Below are 24069 nucleotides of genomic sequence, written 5' to 3' on the forward strand. Positions count from 1 at the left end.
CTGGGAACTCCGACATCTTGCTGTCTGCTTGTGGCCATCGTGCTCGGAATTCTGTCAACTTTGAACGAGACAGGGTGTCAGCTACTGCATTGTCTACTCCAAACACAAGCTTAGCATTAAAATACACGTTAATCGCCAGGCAGCCGTGGATGAGATGTTTAAGCAGCGAAGCACCAACGGGCATTTGGCACTCTGGTTATTGATTGCCATCACTGCCGACACACTGTCTGACCAAAACACGATACTCTTATTAGCCAATCTGGGCCCCGAAAAGTGCAGTGCCATGACGATAGGAAATAGCTCAGAGAAAGTTACATTACGTGTCAGCCCTGAGGACACCCATTCTATGGGCCAGTGTTTCATGCACCATCTTGTGCCCAACACCGCACCAAACCCTATACTGCCTGCTGCATCTGTATAGAGAGCAACCTAAGCATTGGATTGGACTGGTTGTTGCCAAAACAGAGTGCCATTGAAATTGGCCAAGAACCCTTTCCCGGGGTGCAAATCTTCCTTCATTTCAAGACAGTCTGGTGTAGCGGTGTTTGCCTGTAGCTCAGCCATTGCCCAGGCAATGTTCCTTGAAAACGCCCTGCCAATGGGTATCTCCCTGAGGGCAAAATTTAACTGCCCTACTGGTACCTGCATTTGGTGCAAGGTAACCTTACATTCTTCAATGGAAGCCCTGAAGGCCAACATTTTCTCCTTTGGGAGCCTGCACACCCCAGCTACTGTATCTATCTCAATGCCCAGGAAAGCCATGCACTTAGGGGGACCCTCTGTCTTATCCACCGCCAAAGGAACACCTAAGGACTTAGCTAACTGTCGGAAATCAAGCAGGGCCTTCCCACATGCCGGCGAGGGGGACCAAGTAACAGAAAGTCATCCAAATAATGTACCGCATCTTGAGAAGACGCCAGATCTTTCACTACCCAATCCGAAAACTGACTGAATGACTCGAAGACTGTGCATGCGCCCTGAGTTGATGTCACCGGAATGCCCTGTGCTACCATTGCTTCCGGGGCATGGAAGGGGTAGCGAAAAAATTTCTTCTGCCTGAGATGCAACTAAGGCGCCACATCAGTGGTGCAGGTGGCACCAAACATTTTCTCAATCATGGCTTTTTTTCCTGGCCTGCAGGCCCTACATCAATGCCCTGATCTCAGTGACTTTTTTCACTGGTAACCTCCACAACCCCTCTAATGAGTCAAGTTCCGTGTCCAGAAAAGTGAAAATGGTTGTCGGTCCCGCTGTCTTGTCGTGCACCAACAGTACACTCAATTCATCTGCCAGCCTAATAACTGGTCCAGTAACATTTGGTATTGATCTGACTTAGGCTCCACGATGAACAAGAAGTCATTTAGATAGTGTAATATCCCAGCCACCGGGTGCATCTCGTTGAGCACCCACTCCATAAAGGTGCTGAAAGCCTTGAAGTATGAACAGAAAATGGCACAGCCCATCGGCAGGCATTTGACAAAATAGTACAGACCGTCTAGCTTGAAGCCCAGTAAGTGGAAACCTTGTGTGTCCACCGGCAATAGCCTAAATGCGGATTCCATGTCTGCCTTTAGCCAGTAGTGCCCCACTGCCTCTCACCCTCAATAGTTCAACAGCATTATCTATGGATACGTACGGGACAGAGCGCTGGTACTGTCAGACCGTCACTTACTGACATTAGGTGGTGAATCAACCTGTAACTCCCAGGTTCCTTTTTTTGGCACCACCCCCAATGGAGACACCCTGAAGTACTCCAGGGGCAGGTTCTCATAAGGACCCGCTACTCGACCTAACCACACCTCCTATTTGTCTCACCACATCAGTGTGCTCGCCCCTTGACTTCAGATTCTTGCTTATGTGATCAACCACTCACCCATTGTATGGTATGATAAGAGACCTCTTCAACCCCGCTCTCTCATAGCTGTGCATCGTCTTGTTTGGGATAACCAGCAACTGACGCAGGCTAGCTACTTTAATAGGGGTGGGTGCCCTGCATTTCTCTCTCTCTACTTCCAATACCCTGGGTGGCCCCATCTCACTATTTCTTTTAAGGGGTCTTTTCTCGCCACGTGGTGCCTACTTTTCTTACATTCACTCTTGGAGTGCTTCACCCTGCAGCTATTATTGGCCAGGTTTGCATATTTTCTCTGAAATCCTCATCGTACCTAAGCTAAGACAAGCATTACCATGGCATTTACAATAAGCATCACACATTTTCTGCTCAAAGTTCGAAAGGCATGCAACCTAATCTCTAGGCTTGCACCTCTCCCTCTTCACGTCATCCTTTTTTGCCTGTGCGAGCAAATCCAAACCACCCACCTGATCTCCAGATGCGAGAGTATATTTATGAACTCTTTCCAGCATATCCTCTCCTTGACCATCAAGGGGATGAGTCTAACAAGCCCAGTTATTTGCCTATCATGGTTGGGCCGCCTGGAGATGGCCTTACATACTAACTTGCAGGTTTACTGGCTAGCGGTGACTGCACTGCTCCCGCCACCCACACTTCTATGGGTCCATTGCGCATTGGTTATCTGCCAGACTGCCCTCCTACATATCACTCGTTGGCTGCCTACCTGATGCCACTGCTAGCTGATTATTCTGACTCAAGTTTTGCTGGGTCGCGCTCTCCACCTGCGTGCTCAAGTGCCCGCCTATACCTGGGCTCCCCTCTCTAGTCAGGCCCAGTTGTTGCACTCCCCTTTCAGGGCAGGCTTCCTTGCCTGCCCCTGTAACTGTGTTGGGCATCTGCCTCTGCACCTGTGGGGTTGGTCCTGCCCACAGGTTCTGCCACTAGCCATGCCCCAGCCCTGTATGTGTGGCCAATAAAAGCCATGCAGGTATATTGCCTGTTATGGTGTCTGTATGTGTGCAAGGTATGTTGGCACCCCGCTACTGCCTGTCGGGCTCTGAGAGAAAGTCACCCCCAGCCAAACCCTGTGGCCCTTGCCGCGTGCACCCTCACCCTGTGCACTGCAGTTGCTCACAGGCAATACCTTCCTGTGCTTGCACCACCGGCTACAGCATACTGGTTGCTGCGTTATTTATGACCCCCACCTGAGTGCCATAATTCAATATGCCTTGGGAAGCACCACCAACCCTGCCACGATGTGCTGTCCCCAGCTCAGCTTGCCTCCCCGCGGGCCCTGCCAGCTCACTGCCCGCTCACATGCTCACCATATTCTGCCTGCTGAAGTGTGCAGTGTTCGTGCGCGGCCACCCCTGCTGACTAAGCTATTGCTGGCTCCGTGCATCGCCCAGGGGGGTTGCCAGGGGCCCTTCTGGCTTGCTGTCTGCTCTGACACTGCAAGGGCTACGGTTCCTGCACCACTTCCCCCCGCGCCGCCTTCTTGGCTGCAGTAGTCAGTGTGCCCGTGTACTCTGTTTGGGTGTGGTGCCCTGTGCTTGCAAACTCACTACAGCCATCCTTGTCTCCTGACCTGTTTTTAGCTGGTGCCTAGCACTGGGCCCATAAACCAATCCTGGTCCATTTCTTAGGTCGCCTCTAACTCCTTTTGAATAAGGTGCTGCAGTGCCTCACTCCCTTCAAGCTACCCTTCCCGCCTGGGCGGTTCACTGACATAATATCAAAATCACAAATATAGTGCTACATAAATATTGTGTCAAAAATATGTATCACCTAAAATATTGTTTTCCTATCTGTATAAAGGTAAATACAATAATCTAAAAAAGATATTGTTTTACACTAATATTGAAAAAATATATATCAAAATATTGTTTTTTAATATATATGTAGTTAAATAGAATAAAAATTAAATATTTTAACATGTAACATTAATGTAATGTAACACACACACATACATATGTGTATAATATATATATATATATATATAAATAATAATATGTATTTGTATAGCGCACATATCACCCCCAGGGGGGTCTCAAAGCGCTGGTACGCATACCGCTGTGGAACCCATCCTGGCTTTCCCTGTGAAGTGCCCACTCCTGTGGAGAAGTGGAGAAGTGTGGCTCACTGGTTAGAGGAGGCAGACCCTGAAGCAGAGGTCAGACCCGGGACCAGGGTTCAATTCCCGACGCGGCAGGGTCTTGAGCCCAAATATCCACGGACTCGATAATTCTCGTTTCGGTGCCTACTCGAATCACGGGTTCACACTCTGCAGCTCTGGGCATTAGCCTGCTTAATCTCCACTACGCCCCCCCACGGCGGGATGCCTGGCTTTCACCTTGGGGAAGCCAGGACGGGTTCCCAAGGCAAGCGCCGAGATGCCTACGGGTAATCGAGCGCTATATAAGAACGCATAATAATAATAATAATAATAACTCCTGGGCATCCACAAGGTGAAGCCAGGCATCCCAGCGTTGTCGGGGCCGTTGTGGAGATTAATCAAGCTATTGCCCAGAGTTGCAGAGTGGAACCCATGATTAGAGCAGGCACCTAGGCGAGAATTATCGAGTCTGCGGACACTGAGCCCAAGATCCTGCCGCGTCTGGTCTTGAACCCCTGGTCCCGGGCCTTATAACATTATGATTTTCATTTTTCTTAAACGTACTCATATAACAAGTTTATATATATTTATATATCCAAACACTTCGGCGAAGAAACGACCAGCGCATCTCAATCACGGCGGGCCGCAGCGGGGTTCGCCAACCCCCAATGAATTCACCAACAGTTGTCTGTTAATCAGTAAACAACACCCTGAGGCCCATATTTGCTCCTTAGTGAAGTTTTATTACGGCAGAATCACCCGACGCGTTTCGCAGCGTCCGCTGCTTGTTCACGGGTACGAGTGTCATATTACCTCGATAAAGTTATATTCAAACATAACACCATGTGACATTCTTTTTTACAACCAGTGAAGATAGATTTCGATAAATATGTTGCACTCATAATGTGGTTAAAGTAAAAAACAATTTAGTTATTTTTAAACAAACCAAAGTATATACACCGCTGTACAAGTATAAATCAGCTCCATCAAGCCGATCGTTACGTCACGTTCAATTAATCCATGACCGGACTTCATTTTTCAGTTATACCCATGGAGTAGCAATGCCTGTTAAATCAACCTGCATAACATAAAATATCCCGCCCATGTGGGCACTGTTCAATAACAAAGGTTATGATCACATTGTTCCGTGTGTCACATTACATTGTATAGATCAATATTTCAAACATAGTTGTACCGGGTTCATTAATAAACTCAGTGTCATTTACAAAAGAGAGCTCACCGGGGGATTTGGGGAATTTGGCGTGCAGGGCGCAGTCGGCGCTACCATCCTTGCTGGCAGCTGGTCCCCCCCGCCGCCGCGACCGGAACTACACGCGGCCGCCGAGCGGGGGGACCACAACCTCCACAAACCTCCACAAACCTTTGCTTCCTTTTCTCCGCCCACTGACGCGCCCGGAAGGCGCAGAAAAAGACAGAACCCCATTTGGGGAGCGGGCGGTCATTTACAAAAGAGAGCTCACCGGGGGATTTGGGGAATTTGGCGTGCAGGGCACAGTCGGCGCTACCATCCTTGCTGGCAGCTGGTCCCCCCCGCCGTGACCGGAACTACACGCGGCCGCCGAGCGGGGGGACCACAACCTCCACAAACCTTTGCTTCCTTTGCTCCGCCCCCTCCCGCCCACTGACGCGCCCGGAAGGCGCAGAAAAAGACAGAACCCCATCTGGGGAGCGGGCGGTCATTTACAAAAGAGAGCTCACCGGGGGATTTGGGGAATTTGGTGTGCAGGGCGCAGTCGGCGCTACCATCCTTGCTGGCAGCTGGTCCCCCCCGCCGCCGCGACCGGAACTACATGCGGCCGCCGAGCGGGGGGACCACAACCTCCACAAACCTTTGCTTCCTTTGCTCCGCCCCCTCCCGCCCACTGCCGCGCCCGGAAGGCGCAGAAAAAGACAGAACCCCATCTGGGGAGCAGGCGGTCATTTACAAAAGAGAGCTCACTGGGGGATTTGGGGAATTTGGCGTGCAGGGCGCAGTCGGCGCTACCATCCTTGCTGGCAGCTGGTCCCCCCCGCCGCCGCGACCGGAACTACACGCGGCCGCCGAGCGGGGGGACCACAACCTCCACAAACCTTTGCTTCCTTTGCTCCGCCCCCTCCTGCTCACTGACGCGCCCGGAAGGCGCAGAAAAAGACAGAACCCCATCTGGGGAGCGGGCGGTCATTTACAAAAAAGAGCTCACCGGGGGATTTGGGGAATTTGGCGTGCAGGGCGCAGTCGGCGCTACCATCCTTGCTGGCAGCTGGTCCCCCCCGCCGCCGCGACCGGAACTACATGCGGCCGCCGAGCGGGGGGACCACAACCTCCACAAACCTTTGCTTCCTTTGCTCCGTCCCCTCCCGCCCACTGACGCGCCCGGAAGGCACAGAAAAAGACAGAACCCCCATCTGGGGAGCGGGCGGTCATTTACAAAAGAGAGCTCACCGGGGGATTTGGGGAATTTGGTGTGCAGGGCGCAGTCGGCGCTACCATCCTTGCTGGCAGCTGGTCCCCCCCCGCCGCCGCGACCGGAACTACAAGCGGCCGCCGAGCGTGGGGACCACAACCTCCACAAACCTTTGCTTCCTTTGCTCCACCCCCTCCCGCCCACTGACGCGCCCGGAAGGCGCAGAAAAAGACAGAACCCCATCTGGCGAGCAGGCGGTCATTTACAAAAGAGAGCTCACCGGGGAATTTTGGGGAATTTGGCGTGCAGGGCGCAGTCGGCGCTACCATCCTTGCTGGCAGCTGTTCCCCCCCACCGCCGCGACCGGAACTACACGCGGCCGCCGAGCGGGGGGACCACAACCGCCACAAACCTTTGCTTCCTTTGCTCCGCCCCCTCCCGCCCACTGACGCGCCCGGAAGGCGCAGAAAAAGACAGGACCCCATCTGGGGATCGGGCGGTCATTTACAAAAGAGAGCTCACCGGGGGATTTGGGGAATTTGGCGTGCAGGGCACAGTCGGCGCTACCATCCTTGCTGGCAACTGGTCCCCCCCCGCCGCCGCGACCGGAACTACACGCGGCCGCCGAGCGGGGGGACCACAACCTCCACAAACCTTTGCTTCCTTTACTCCGCCCCCTCCTGCCCACTGACGCTCCCGGAATGCGCAGAAAAAGACAGAACCCCATCTGGGGAGCGGGCGGTCATTTACAAAAGAGAGCTCACCGGGGGATTTGGGGAATTTGGCGTGCAGGGCGCAGTCGGCGCTACCATCCTTGCTGGCAGCTGGTCCCCCCGCCGCCGCGACCGGAACTACACGCGGCCACCGAGCGGGGGGACCACAACCTCCACAAACCTTTGCTTCCTTTGCTCCGCCCCGTCCCGCCCACTGACGCGCCCGGAAGGCGCAGAAAAAGACAGAACCCCATCTGGGGAGCGGGCGGTCATTTACAAAAGAGAGCTCACTGGGGGATTTGGGGAATTTGGCGTGCAGGGCGCAGTCGGCGCTACCATCCTTGCTGGCAGCTGGTCCCCCCCGCCGCCGCGACCGGAACTACACGCGGCCGCCGAGCGGGGGGACCACAACGTCCACAAGCCTTTGCTTCCTTTGCTCCGCCCCCTCCCACCCACTGACGCGCCCGGAAGGCGCAGAAAAAGACAGGACCCCATCTGGGGAGCGGGCGGTCATTTACAAAAGAGAGCTCACCGGGGGATTTGGGGAATTTGGCGTGCAGGGCGCAGTCGGCGCTACCATCCTTGCTGGCAGCTGGTCCCCCCCGCCGCCGCGACCGGAACTACACGCGGCCGCCGAGCGGGGGGACCACAACCTTTGCTTCCTTTGCTCCGCCCCCTCCCGCCCACTGACGCGCCCGGAAGGCGCAGAAAAAGACAGAACCCCTTCCGCATCGCGGGACGCGCGCGGGTGACGCCGGGCGAAGCCCGGGCAAAGGGCTGGCCCTCTGTGGCCCTCAGAGGCCCAAAGAGGACGGGACGGGGCCACTCCCCTTGGCTCATCGTCATACAGAGGTAAAGAAAGACACTTGCTTCCTCTGGTTCTCCGCTTATTGACCTTGCCCTACCCCTTCTCCAAGTACATTCTCCCTTCCGAAGCGTAAGATTCGCTGTTAACTGTTCTGATATCCCCAAATCACACTATGACTCGAAGGGGGACAATATAGACAGCTCAACTTTGCCCATTGCTAGAGAAGCTGACAAAGGCGTATCTCCCCAGCCCACACAAACAGTAGACACAAAGTACGCCTTTGCATGGTTAGATGACTTAAACATCCTCTGTAAAACCAAACATGTCCTAGTGGAATCGCCGCTTCCTGCTGGAAACTCCTGTGTATTACTTGATACTGTTAGCCCCCTGCAACCCATCCCTTCATCTAAAAAAGCCAACACAGAAAATACCCAAAGGATAGTATCCCCCCCATCTCCATCTGCTAAAAGGAAACATAGTGGGGTTGATTACATTGGGAATCAATCAAAACTTCAAAAATTGTGTTCTAGCACCACAGCACCAGTCAGCAATTCTTCCACGACTCTTGAGGCTGCAGAGAAATTAGTTGTTCCAGCTCCTCCTCCACAGCTGGATTTACTATCCCTTATTGAACAACTGGTCAGCTCTATTATATCACCACTAATAGAAAAAATAAACATACTGGGGGACAGGCTGACTGGAATGGAGGAAACCATCAAATCTAACTTGCTTGCCAATAAATGCAATAATTGCTCTATAACATCTAATTGTTCCCACCCATCTACTACTCCCAATGACCCCAAGCCAATTACGCAAGATAAAAGGGCTCCAACCCAATCAATAGTCCCTAACGCACCAGCCTCAATAGCTCAGAAAACTTTCTTAAAACCCCTTTTGCCACAGATTATTGCTCCCAGAGCACAGTATAAAAAAGCTACCCCTATCCAACTCCCTCCGGAGGCAGCTCCTTTTGTATGTGTCCTCGCAGTAGTTCCATTACTTACACCTGGGAAAACCGAGAGACAACATGACCGGCTGAACAAGGTCAAATTTTGGTTGGCAAAAAACAGACCCCTGCCACCTAACCTCGAGGGTACAATACTGAGTGTCAGAAGGGTGGGTTGGCTGGGTTCCCTCCCAAAAGACATTGATGGTGACCTAGTACTCGTTATATTTAGGCAGAGAGACATTGTCCCATACCTGCGTACCTGTGCACCCCAAGTGGGTAACGGCCCAATCTCCGTCTGGGATCTGCATGATTTTTACCCCAGAATGCTGTGCATCCCCACATCCAGCCTAAAAGTAGGCCGCAACATGATATTGGGCAGAGGACTCCAAGTACCGAGCGGCCGTAGCCTACCCACCTATACCAGACAGGAATCATTGCTTTATAGTCCCAAGTATTGGAACCCCTATTAATTACTGTCTGATTTAAGCTTAACCTGTGAAAAGTACGCTATAATTAAGATATTTATCTCCACAGGCTGGGCAAAAACTTAAAAAAACTAAAAAAAACTTTTTAACTTCTCATATTATGTGTTATTGTATGTATGTTTTTACTTGTAACTGATTTTTAACTGTACGCTTTTATGATTTTAAACCAAAATCGAATAAAGCAATACTGACTGACTGACTGACAGTGTCCCATAGTGCTACAGTGGCAACCACAAGATTGCCACAAGTTTGTGACGTGAGGGTGAGTCCATTAATAGTTCTTAAAAAACATCCCGCCCTAGTGGGCAACACAGAATTTATATCTTTTTAGCTGCTAGCAAACTAAACATATAATAGTAACACAAAACCACATATTCCGACAATTATTCAAATAAAGATACTTTGGCTCTTTAACCTTCCTTCGTACTCTTCATTAAACCACTGAGCATCTGAGATTTAAAACAAAGAATGCAACAATTAAAATCGCATCATAACAGTGATGATAATATGCACACACCAAATAGTGGATAACGAAGTGGTTTACATACAATCAGCTAAAATCATTTATCACATCAAGATTTCCTTTATATCACATCTTAAGAAAAAAGAGACAGACGGATACTAATAATATTAACCCAAATGTACGGCAAGTGCCTCATCTTCATTATGGCCCGATGGTTGTAACATGTGGTACTTGATTATCATCTTTGATTCCAATCGCCGCAATTCTGTTAGCCTATCACCACCCATTTCCCGTTTTGGAATGCAATCCAGAACGACAAATGATAGTAGGGTAGTGTTTTGTCTGTGTTCGATAAAGAAATGACGAGTAATAGTGTATTATTTATCATGGTGGCTAATAGCCCTCATATGTTCCAAGACACTTTTTTTGGCCTTATGAATAGTACTACCTATATAGTACTTATTGCATGGACATCTGAGGGCATACACCGCATACTCTGTCTCACAAGATAGATGTTTAGTGATCCTGAACGCGCTACATTCATAAAATAATTTGACCGCCTTGCAACTGGAGCTGTCTTTACAGGCCTTGCACCTGCCACATACAAAGAACCCTTGTACAGCTCCAGGCAAGATGGAAATAGATACAATAAGGTTCATCACTACCTTTAACAATAAATGGTGGGATCAGAGAAAATGCCTGGCAAAACATTGGAGTATATTGCAAACAGACTCAGACCTTGAAAAATGTATTGGTGATTCCCCTCAAATTACGTACAGAAAAGCACAATCTTTTAAGGATATGATGTGTCCGGCGCTGCTACCTAAAATCAGCAAGAAACAAACTGGAGCTGTACAAGGGTTCTTTGTATGTGGCAGGTGCAAGGCCTTTTTTGGAAGAGTTTTATATAGCGCGAACTATCAGTTATCAGAGCGCTTTATCAGAGCGCTTTACATAGCACCAGTTACGTACATGAGGACACACTTTCATTTTAGGCACGGGGAGATTAAGTGATTTGCCCAGAATCACAGGGGTTTTTTGGCGTCGTTACCGAGACTCGAACCCAGATCCCCAGGTCCGAGGTCGAGCGCCTTAGCCGTTAGGCCAACCCCTCTCCCCTGTAACTACAGCTCCAGTTGCAAGGCGGCCAAATTATCTAATGAATGTTGCGCGTTCAGGATCACTAAACATCTATCTTGTGAGACAGTGTATGCGGTGTATGCCCTTAGATGTCCATGCAATAAGTAATATATTGGTAGAACTATTCATAAGGCCAAAAAAAGAGTCTTGGAACATCTGAAGGCTATTAGCCACCATGATAAACAATACCCTATTGCTCATCATTTCTTTATCGAACACAGACAAAACACTAGCCTACTATAATTTGTCGTTCTGGATTGCATTCCAAAACGGAAAAGGGGTGGTGATAGGCAAACGGAATTGCGGCGATTGGAATCAAAGATGATAATCAAGTACCACACGTTACAACCATCAGGCCATAATGAAGATGAGGCACTTGCCGTACATTTGGGTTAATATTATTAGTATCTGTCGGTCTTTTTTTTTCTTAAGATGTCATGTAAAAGAAATCTTGATGTGATAAATGATTTTAGCTGATTGTATGTAAATCACTCCTTTATCCACTATTTGGTGTGTGCATATTATCATCACTGTTATCATGCGATTTTAATTGCTGCATTCTTTGTTTTAAATTTCAGATGCTCAGTGGTTTAATGAAGAGTACGAAGGAAGGTTATAGAGCCAAAGTATCTTTGTTTGAATACTTGTCGGAATATGTATTTGTGTGTCACTATTATATGTTTAGTTTGCTAGATAGCAGCTAACAAGATATAAATTCTGTGTTGCCCACTAGGGCGGGATGTTTTTTAAGAACTAATAATGGACTCACCCTCACGTCACAAACCGGGATCTTGTGGTTGCCACTGTAGCACTATGGGACACTGAGTTTCTTAATGAACCCGGTACAATTATGTTTGAAATATTGATCTATACAATGTAATGTGACACACGGAGCAATGTGATCATAACCTTTGTTATTGAACATGCCCACATGGGCGGGATGTTTTATGTTATGCAGGTGATTGAACAGGCATTGCTACGCCGTGGGTATAACTGAAAAATGGAGTCCGGTCATGGATTAATTGAACGTAACGTAACGATCGGCTTCATGGAGCTGATTTGTACTTGTACAGCGGTGTACATACTTTGGTTTGTTTAAAAAGAACACATTTTTTTTTACTTTAACCACATTATGAGCGCAACATATTTATCGAAGTCTGTTTTCACTGGTTGTGAAAAAGAATGTCACATGGTGTTATGTTTGTATATAACTTTATCAAGGTAATATGACACCCGTGAACAAGCAGCGGACGCTGCGAAACACGTCGGGTGATTCTGCAATAATAAAACTTCACTAAGGAGCAAATATGGGCCTCAGCGTGTTGTTTACTGATTAACAAACAACTGTTGGTGGATATATTTATATATGTTTACATATATACATACATCTGCATAAAAAAATAAAAAACGCAACAAATAAATAGAATTTTTTTTTTGCCAGTCTACTTATACATTACAAGTAAACAATAGAAACAAATACATTTTACCAAAAATATCTTAGAAATGCATATAAATAAAAAATATATAATTAAATGCACAAACACATAATATTAAAATATATATAAACAATATTAACAAAACTATAAAAGTCAAAGTTTCAGGCCAACTCGATGGACCCCTGGTCAGCTACACTAAGGGCCTGATTCTGATGCGGTAGGAAAGCATTCCCACCTAGGGCCTGATTTCGATGCGGTTAGGAAGGCCTTCTAATGGCATTTGCTCCTTCCATATCGGATCGGGAACGTGTCTTTCCGACCCAGGGCCCAATTATGATGCGGTTAGGAACATATGCTCCCATTGACTTCAACCAAATCGTATCTGGAAGCATCCGGATGCATCGTACTCGATCAGTTGGACTCTCCAGGTCCGAGAGGGTTGGAAACCATTTCCAAACCGATTCGATCGGGAAGCTTTCCAACCCGCATCAGAATCAGGCCCTTAGCTGGAGGCCCCGGTAAAAAATGTTACCTTCACACTTATAGAGCTTTTTCTTCCAAGTGCCCTTGCTGCTCTTCACCAGGCCGGATTAGGAGAGGGTTCGCCAGCTTGAGTTTCCATGAGACCCCGGTCAAATCCTGGATGTTGGTGCTCCAGAGCATTTCAGTGGGATGAATCTGAACTCCGTGCCGGGTCGTGGTTTAAGTAGGCTGGCTTGACTCTCCCGGTTGGGTCAGCTACCTTATGGAGCTTTTTCCAAAAAGTTCTATAAAGATCTCCAAATTTTAGGAGGGGTTTCCTGGAGGTATCCTGTGGGTACAACGTGTCCAAAACACAAATCCAAGCGTCTGGAATCTCCTGGATGGTCCTTCAAAGGTTGGGACTACAATTCTCACAATGCATCTGGCTAGTCCTTAACAGTACACTGGGTGCACTCCAGGATGTGGACTCTTGGTGGATATGATGCAGGTGGGCTCTTGTAAGCTGTAGCTGGAGGGAGTCCAATCCTTAATCCTTCTTGAAGCAAGGCACAGTCCCCAGGGCTGTAGTACCTAAATGTGCAGCAGGTGCAGTAATTCAGAGTGCATTCCTTTGGGTGCAAATTCAGATTCCAGCAGGACAATCCTTCTTTTCCTTGTAGTTTCAGGTAGCCGAACTGAGAGGCTATGCACCTCTCACATATGTATTCTCCGCTTCTGGGCATCGAGGGAGGGCACCCCTGACCAATGTGATGCAGGGTGCCACCCAGGCGCATGACCACTTCCTTCAAAATGTGTCATCTTCTTGTCCCAGAAAGCACTTTTCCTCCAAAATCCATGATGCCTGAAATTTCAAGAGCAAAAGGCACACAATTGATGGACGGAATGCAGAACAAATCAGAACATTCACCCCAGTCAAGAGATCTGGGTTAAATCAATCATTCTTTTGCTCACCATGCCACCCCAGTTTAGACCTGGCCATATGCAAATCAGTCCTGACCCTGTACCTCATGGGAACAGTTCAGCCCGAACTGCCAAGCCAGGTCCTCCCTGGACCGGAAACAAGCATCCTAGGACCGGTTTCTGGGTTTCACCCCTCTTCAGCCAGGGTAGCTTGATTCCAGTGGCACAGTGAGCCCAGGACCCACGCCTGACATACCTGGCGCCAATTGCCAATTGTAAGAAGTTACTGACAGCCACTCAACAGGGCACACATGCAAAGTGCATAAAATCTGCTGGGCTTCTAAACCTCCGTGCTCTATTATCTACTAGGGGCTTATAGGCAGGATAATCCCCCTTGCCCTATTAACCTATTAACTATTAGGGCTTACAGAATCTGTTTTGGCCAATTATAAGTGTATCATAGTACATAGTGAATCCTGTACATGTGTTGTGTTTTAAATATAACACTGGTCTGGGCCTGCCAGCAGAGGCACGGGTCAGTCAGAGTCAGTTACCACCAGTATATCATTCAGCAACAAATGGGGGTGAGCAGGGCAAAAGGAGGACTTTCTAGCACTATTACAATAAAAATGATACATATATATATATATATATATATATATATATATATATATATATATATATATATATATATATATATATATATATATATATATATATATATATATACCTACATACAGTCCAATACTCACTCAGATCCGAATGAGTCCGACACATACACAGGATTTTAAACAACTGGATTCATTTCAGCAATTCATTGCGGCGCGTGGTATGCATGATTCTAGAAACGCCGTGGCAGACGAGTTTCAGCTGCATAGGCTTTCATCAGTGCCTCGTTTCAAAGCCGGTTCTTGCACCTGGAGCTGATTTAAATCACATGGTGGTACTGTAGCCACTCCCATTGATAAGATGTTTTCAGCTCCTCCTCTGCTTCACTCTGATGTTCCTCGTGCTGGCCTTAGACTTGCTGCATGCTGGTAACTGGAGTCCGATGGTAGCCTGTTCAGTGTGAGGTTCAACCATACACCAAATGGTGTCCTGAATACTGTTGGCATCCTGACTTCACTCACCACCAGCCACGAATTCTAGGAGAACAGATATTAAAATTGAAACCAGTTGATTCCCCTGTAGTGCAATCTGCAGCCTCTCTCCCCGTGCAGTAGGTGAAACATTGTGGTAATGCATCTGCTTGGGCGGGTGACGCGTTGTATGTTAGTACAAAAGTCCAAAGTTGCTGGCTTCACGCGTCACTCCAGACCGAGAGGGGGTGTCGGAGACTAGTGCCTGCTTCCCGGTCAAAATATACAGTCCAATACTCACTCAGATCCGAATGAGTGCGACCCATACACAGGATTTTAAACAACTGGATTTATTTCAGCAATTCATTGCTGCGCGTGGTATGCATGATTCTAGAAACGGCGTGGCAGGCGTGTTTCAGTCGCGTAGGCTTTCATCAGTGCCTCGCTCCATAGCCGGTTCTTGCACCTTGAGCTGATTTGAATCGCATGGTGGTACAGTATATACATATATACTTTACAATGGATTGCTGACTGGAGTGCCTTCACTTGTGAAATAAAAATTATCGGGACATTGCTCTGGTCCCGGTGACGGCACCGACTGTGAAAGTGCTCCTTCTGGAAACAGGGTAATTTGTGGAACAATATATATACAATATATATACATATATATATATATATATATATATATATATATATATATATATATATATATATATATATATATATACATATATATATATATATATATATATATATATATATATATATATACACATATATATATAAATATATTAGCAAACACTCTTGGGCCATTGCCGCGCAAGAGAAGAGCCGCACTCAAGGATTAAAGGAGAATTCAGTTTAATGACTGATGCATTTCGAGCAACACGCTCTTCCTCTAAGTGACTTCGTAGGAATAGCGTGTTGCTCGAAACACATCAGTCATTAAACAGAATTCTCCTTTAATCTTTGAGTGCGTCTCTTCTCTTTAGGACTTTTGGTCTTCATGAAAGGCATTTACAAGTAGTAAAGTTAGATCTTGTCTCAGGTCAACTTAAGTTTTGGTCTTAAAGTCCCATACTCTCTGCACCTCCCAAAGCAGAAGTGGAGGATGCTTCTTCTCCCATATGCAGCAAAGACCTGGGACAGCCTCCCAACACACCTCCAGTCCATCACCTCACTTCCAGAATTCCGAATGGACCTGAAGACCTGCTGTTCGAATAAGCCTCCGGGACCTGGGCTTGAATACCCTATGGGGTGATTAACCGCGCTTTATAAATCCTGATTGATTGAGTGATTGTTTGATTGATAAGAAGTGTCAGCCCTCAGTGTGAGACAAGGGGCCTGATTCACAAAGGTAAACTTGCACTTCTGTGTATGTTTACACATCTAGTAAGTTTACTACTTTTTGGCATTCACAAACGTAGGGCCTGATTCACAATGGTAAACTTACACTTTTGTGTAAGTTTATGATTTTTTTGTTATTCACAAACATTTTACAAGTAGTATTTTTACGACTGTGGAGTTTTCCCTACTCATGGTAGAGACTCCGCACATAAAAAGATAGAACAACACTCTCTTTTTATGTGCGGAGTCTCTACCACAAATGAGAGACTCCGCAGTCGTAAATATACTACTGATAATGTTTGTGAATATTTTTAAAAAATCATAAACTTACACAAAAGTGTAAGTTTACCTTTGTGAATCAGGCCCTACAAGTGTAATTTTACTATTAGTAAAATTACTAGTAGTGCAATTACAATTGTAGTTTGTGAATACCAAAATAGTAATATGATTACTACAAAGTGTAAGTTTACCTTTGTGAATCAGGCCCTCTGTGTTTGTAGCAGCATATACCATACATTGGGTGTTTGTTTTGATAGTGAGATGTTTTCAGCAGCACGGTCGCTGCCTTGGTGTAAACTGGTGTGTTTGATGCAGCACATACTGGCCTCTGGATGTTCACTTTGGTATGCTGGCAGCAGCACAGTTTCTGGTGTGCACTGTGAGTGTGATAGAGAGTGCTGGCACTCTAGTTGCGAGACAGAGTGTTTGCAGCATCTCGTATAGTAGATTGCGTGCACACTCAATGTAAGATGTGTTTGCAACAGGACGGTGACTTCCTTGTACACCGTGGTTGCAAAATGAATAGTGTGTTTGGTGAATCGCATACTGGATGTTCACTATGAGATAAACGTGCAGTAGCTCGCCCTGTGGTGTGCACTGTGAGTGTGATATGGAGTTTCTTCAGCAGCACAGTCCATTGGGTGTCCATTGTGAGTGTGCAATGTGTTTGTTGTAGCCCATAGAGCTACTAGGCATAAACTGTGAGGCGGTGGTGTGTCTACAGCAGCATACACACTGCACTGGGTGCCACTGTGAGAAGTGCTTACAGCAGCACTGTCTCTTCCATGTGCACCACTGCACATTTACTACATTGTGTGTTCACTTTGAGTGTGAGAAGTGCTTGCAGCAGAACTGTCTCTTCCATGTGCACCACAGCACATAGGTTACATTGTGTGTTCACTTTGAGTGTGAGAAGTGCTTGCAGCATCACTGTCTCTTCCATGTGCACCACAGCACATAGGCTACATTCTGTGTTCACTTTGAGTGTGAGAAGTGTTTGCAGCAGCACAGTCTCTTCTGAGTGCACCACAGCACATAGGCTACATTGTGTGTTCACTTTGAGTGTGAGAAATGTTTGAAGCAGCACAGTCTCTTCTGTTTGCACCACATCACATAGGTTACATTGTGTGTTCACTATGAGTGTGAGACGTGCTTGCAGCAGCCCTGTCTCTTCTGTGTGCACCACAGCACATAGGCTTCATTGTGTGTTCCCTTTAAGTATGAGAAGTGCTTGCACCAGCACAGTCTCTTCCTGTGCACCACAGCACATAGGCTACGTTTTGTGTTCACTTTGAGTGTGAGAAGTGTTTACAGCAGCACAATCTGTTCCGTGTGCCCCACAGCACAAAAGCTACATCATGTGTTCCCTTTGAGTGTGAGAAGTGTTTGCCTGAGCAGCCTCTTCCTCTGCCCCACAGCACACAGGCTACATGTTGTATTCACTTTGGCTGTTAGATGGGCTTGCAGCAGCACAATCTCTTCCATGTGGACCACAGCACATGGGCTACATTGCGTGTTTACATTGAGTGTGAGAAGTATTTGCAGGAGCAGTCTCTTCCTGTGCACCACAGCACAAAGGCTACATTGTGTGTTCACTTTGAGTGTGAGAAGTGCTTGCAACAGCACAGTCTCTTCCTGTGCACCAAAGCACATAGGCTACATTGTGTATTCCCTTTGAGTGTGGGAAGTGTTTGCAGAGGCATTCTCTTCCTTTGCACCACATCACATAGGCTTCTTTGTGTGTTCACTTTGAGTGTGAGAAGTGCTTGCAGCAGCACAGTCTCTTCCTGTGCACCACAGCACAAAGCCTACATTGTGTGTTCCCTTTGAGTGTGAGAAGTATTTGCATCAGCTCAGCCTCTTCTGTGTGCACCACAGCACAAAGCCTACATTGTGTGTTCCCCCTTTGAGTGTGAGTAATGTTTGCAGCAGCACAATCTTGTCTATATGCACCACAGCACATAGGCTACATTGTGTGTTGCCTTTGAGTGTGAGAAGTGTTTGCAGCAGCACAGTCTCTTCCTGTGCACCACAGCACAAAGCCTACATTGTGTGTTCCCCCTTTGAGTGTGAGAAGTGTTTGCAGGAGAAGTCTCTTCCGTGTGCACCACAGCACATAGGCTACACTGTGTGTTGCCTTTATGTGTGAGAAGTGCTTGCAGCAGCACAACCTCTCCTACGTGCACCACAACACATAGGCTGCATTATCTGTTCACTTTGAGTGTGAGATGTGTTTGCAGGAGCAGTCTCTTCCTGTGCACCACAGCACATAGGCTACATTGTGTGTTGGCTGTGAGTGTGAGACGGATAAGTTACTTACCTGTAATCCTAATTCTCTTCCAGGGGTATCCTCATCAAAGTCATAAACACTGAATATTCCCGCCCATGTGCGGGGACCCCGGAAACAATATAAAAATTATATATGGAATTCATATATATCTAGCTCCACATATATGTATGTACATATATCATTTTTTCTCACACCAATGCAGCCCCAAGACTGAGGCTAAACAATGTAATTATCCATAAAAAGACTGTATTTGCATGTAAAAAAAAACCACACGTTAGGTCAAATATCACTTGAACTCTGTGTTTTAACCACATCGCTGCTAAAGTGATTCCCCTGCTATGCTGGACAGCAATAAAAACGGGTGTACTGTACTGCATGACGAGCTGAGCTCGTCATGAGCATGGAAGGGGTTAATGAGCAAAACACTCATATATCATGAACATTGCAAATAAACTAGACATTGTTAGCCCACAAGCTGCATTGTAAAGCAATAGCATAGAATATGAAAACATTTTCAACAAAAACTGGAACAGTGCCTTTAAGGCAGCCATGATCCCTGGCTTCCCATCATGCCTCAGGGGTGACAGTTAGGTCAGTTCTTTGCATAACCCTGAAAGTCAGGGCTCGACAACAAACTATAAACACTTTGACATCATCTCATTTACCTGGGGAGGTGGGTGGGTTGCTTATGACTTTGATGAGAATTTGTATTTGTATTTTATGTATTTCTAAAGCGCAAGCAATCGCTCCGAAAGGAGCATCCTGGCGCTAAATAGACAGTGTGCAAAAATTAGAAAAATTAGGAGACTAGATGAAGGTCAAATTACATGATCATCAGGGAGAGAATAAATCCATGTTTTGAGCTGCTTTCTGAAATGGTTTTCCTGAGTTAGGGATCTGAGATTGTTGGGAATTGAATTCCAAGCTTTGGAAGATAAAAAGGATAAAGACTTGCCTCCTTTAGTTTTGTATTTGAATTTTGGCAGCTTAATCAGGTTTTGACCTGAGGATCTTAAGGTCCTTGCAGGATTGTAGTGGGGGAATCGTTTAATAAGGTAGGTCGGGCCGGTGCGTTTGAATGCACGGAAGGCTATGATTAAGATTTTAAACAATATTCTTTTGGGGAGTGGCAGCCAATGGAGGGTTTTGAGGGCGGCCAAGGCTGATGATCTTCTGGGTAACTTGAGAACAAGTATAGCCGCTGCTTGCTGCACGCCTTGGAGCTTTTTGAGAGTGGTTTTCTTTTTAACACCTGCCATCAGACCATTGCAGTAATCAAGACGTGCAAGGATTAAGGCCACTGCCACTGCCTTTCTTAAATCTATGGGTAGAAAGTCGAAAAACTTTTTCAGTGATTTTATGATATTAAAGCAGTTTCCTGCAACATTCCTGACATGCTGGTCAAAGGATAATTCGGGGTCAAATAGAACGCCCAGATTCCTCGCTGATACCACTGCTTGAGGCGGTGCAGGGGTGTCCTCAGGCAACCATTTGCTGGGACAGAATTGGGGGGTTGTTCCCATAGGGAGAATTTCTGTCTTATTGGTGTTGCATTTGAGATGGTTTTGATCCTTCCAGCAGAAGACCTCTCTTAAACACTTTTTTAAATTCAGCTCAGCATCTGTAGAATTGTTCTCCAAAGGAACAATAAGCTGAGTGTCATCGGCATATGATGTCACTAATATACCGTATGACTCAATTAAAGAGATGAGAGGGACCATATAGATGTTGAACAATAATGGGCTTAATATTGAGCCCTGAGGGACTCCAGAGTGTACCTTTTTCTCTTTAGAAAGAAAAGGGCCCAAGGAGATGGTTTGGGAGCTGTCTGCCAAGAAGGAGATTATCCAATCCAATGCAAAATCTGTAATTCCTATATCCCTAAGTCTGTCTATCAGTAGGGAGTGGGAGATGGTATCGAACGCCGCCGTGAGATCCAATAAGATCAAGACGGCGTTCTTCCCTTCATCCTGTAATAGTTTTATTGAATCGGTGAGTTCGATCAAGGCAGTTTCCGTAGAATGGTGTGAACAGAAACCCGATTGCTGAGGATGGAGGATATGGTGTGTATCTACGTAATTTTTTAATTCTTTGTGGACCATTTGTTCAGTAATCTTACCCAGGACGGGGAGGAGTGAGATCGGGCGTAAATTTGCAAGGTCTGTGGGGGATTTATTTGATTTTTTCATGAGAGGTTTCACGATTGCATGTTTCCATTCGCTAGGCACAACACCTGAACTCAGGGAAGCATTAACAATCTCATTTATGATGGGATTGACAACCTCAATTAATTGATGAAGGATTCGAGGGGGGCATGAATCCGAAGGGGCACCAGATTTACATGTCAGGATTGCCTCCCGGGTCTGGAGGAGCGTAGCCGGGGTAAAGGTTCTAAGGCAGCCCTTCGGGTTCTCTTCACAGTCCGATGGAATAGGGAACAAGGCTCGACAAGGTGATTGGAAGTCCTTTTGTATTAATAAGATTTTTTCCTCAAAGAAGTCCGCAATCTGGTTGCAGAACTCTAAGGGCGGTGGGATTTCCGGTTGTAAGGCTCTTGGATGGGTAAATGACTTAACGATGGAGAATACCGTTTTTTGTTTTTGCTTGGCTGTATTGATGGCATTAATGTAGAAGTTCTTCTTAGCTATTTTGATAGCATTGAGGTAAGTTTTCCTCTGCTGAGTATATAGGCTTCTATCTATCGGGTCGTAGGTTTTTCGCCAGCTACGTTCTCTTTTTTTGCATAGTAGATGGACTTTTGCTAGCTCAGGTGGGAACCAGGGGGCATTTATCTTCCCGTTTTTCCCTTTTCCCTGGGGGCGGTTCTGTGGTACCCGATCCTTGATCTCCTGTCGCATCTAAGTGTGAAAACATTTGGAGCCCTGAACAGCATCTCCAGGCATAATAGGGATAAGTGCATCAACGATGGGGTTGAGCTTAAAATTAGCCTCTACTCGTGTCCAGTTGACATGGTTCACTAAATTATGGGTAAGTTTCACTGGTGGTTGAGGCCGTGGAAGCTTAATGTGAAAGGGAATCAAGCAGTGGTCTGACCAAATTTGAGGGACGGGAGTCTGGGTCTCCAGAAGAGGAAAGTTAGTGCATATTCCGTCCAGGGTGTGACGGCTTGATGAGTGGGCTGTGTAACTATTTGTTGAAGGTTGAAAATCTCTAAAGTTTGGAGAAAATTCAATGCATATGTGTCAGATGTGGATTCTAATTGTAAATTAAAATCGCCCAAAAGTGTAAAATGTGGGTAGGGAACTAGAAGTTGTCCCAAGGAGTCACTAAGTGAATCTAAAAACGCCAAGGCACTACCTGGGGGGCGATAAATCAAGCCACCTGAAAAGGAGGAGGATTCATTTAACTTGATAGAGAAATCCAGTCCTTCCACCCCTTTTAGGGGTGTTAAATTAAAGGTGTGACATTTTATGTGGTTTTTGAGCACCACCGCTACTCCTCCTCCCTTTCCTTTCAGTCTATCCTGTCGAAAGACGGTATAGCCAGGTGGAAGAGCAACTGTTAGGTCAGGGTTACTGTTCTCTGTCAGCCATGTCTCGGTTATGAAGAGACAGTCTAACTTTGAATCTACAATAAGATCGTTTAAATCTTGACTATGACAGCCCATAGAGCGAGCGTTTATCAACCCCCCTTTGAAGTGTGAGGTGATCGCAATAGTGTTATTGGGAGGGGTGTTGGACCTGGCCCTCTGGGCAGGGTCATCCCTAAACTTTTTGCCTTCCTCCAATACTCTCTCTGACCTGTTTTTGTTGGTTTAATGACTTTTGGGCACTTTACCATTGCTGACCAGTGCTAAAGTGCATATGCTCTCCCTGTATAAAGTGTAACTGTGATTGATGTCCATGATTGGTTCATTGGATTTACTGTCAGTCCCCAGTAAAGTGCACCAGGAGTGCCAGGGCTTGTAAATACCAATACTGCTAGTGGGCCTGCAGCGCTGGTTGCGCCACCCACAGAAGCGGCCTTGTAAAATGTGTCTAGGGTCTGCCACTGCAGAACCTGCGTGCAGTCTGGTACTGTCATGCTGGCTGGGCAAGTGCACACACTTGCCAGCCCCTAAACCTTCCCTTAACTTCATATTAGTCACCCCTATGGTAGGCCTGAGGGCAGGGTGCATTGTAAGTGTAAGGTAGGACATGCTCTGATGTGTGTGGCATGTCCTAATAGTGAATTACTGCCAAATTCGTTTTCACTGTTGTAAGGCTACCTGTTCCCTTTAGGCCAGATGGGCTGCTGGAATTATTACACTCTATATTCCCAGCAGGCTCAGGGAACATGGTAGAAATTAATGTTTAGTATGCCTGAACTCAGAATAATAAAATACTTCTTTTAGTAAAGTTTATTTTAATATCCTGTGTTTGCAAATGCTCCTTTTAGAAAGATAGCATTTGCTTGCCTAACCATTTCAGCCCGCCTCTGCTTTGTGTGTATCTGACTGTCTGAGTTGTATGAGTGACAGGGCTGGGAGGTGACAGGTGGTGAATGGCAGGATGACACCTTAGTGGGAGGTGGGAGTTTCCCTGAACTATGCATCAGGCTGTGCTCTGCCACCACAATGCTGGCTCCGCCCCCCTGGGGAGCGACTGATGACTCAGCCTGCACCTGGCCCAGGAAGGACCGAAGCTTGTCAACAAAGTGCTCCTGGCTGCCCCTGTCCACACAATGCTGGCTCCGCCCCCCTGGGGAGCGGCTGATGTGCCTGCCCTCACACTGAATGCAGAAGCCAGAAGTACCCACCACAAGTGCTCAGAGGCTGAGAGCAGTTATGCAAAGGCCCCCCTGGCCTGTACGAACAAAAGAAACTGTGTATAAAAGTAGGAGCCCTGCTCCTTGTAAATCAGAATCCTGTTTTACCACGAAGGACCTCTACCCGACTAGAAGGAGAAGAGACGCTGGGAGGACTGGCCTGCTGCTTGCCTTGCTGAGAAAGGAGAGGAGAAGACTTGCTGAGAAAAGACTTTGCTTCTTTGTGCTTTAAACATTCTCCAAGGGCTTGATTGAGCTTGCCCCCTGAACTGGACCCCAGGACTAGTGGGTCCTTGGTGCTTGTGCTCGTCCTGCCGTTTGAGCCGTGTGTACATCCCGCTGGAGCCAGACTGCGCCCCTCATCGCCCCTCCTAGGGCTGTGGCACTCGGGAGCTTGCCAGCCTTTGCCCTGTGAGAGCCTCGCTCCGACCGGAGTCACTCTCTGCCCCCAGGCTTGGCTTCCTGCTCCTCTGCCCCTTGCCTGCTACTGGAGCGCGCTGAGACGCTCTCCCCCCTCCCGCCGGAATTCCCTCTGTGGAATGTGATCCACGCCGGGT

This window comes from Lissotriton helveticus, chromosome 7, assembly GCF_964261635.1.
Source record: "Lissotriton helveticus chromosome 7, aLisHel1.1, whole genome shotgun sequence".
Lineage (NCBI taxonomy): Eukaryota > Metazoa > Chordata > Amphibia > Caudata > Salamandridae > Lissotriton > Lissotriton helveticus.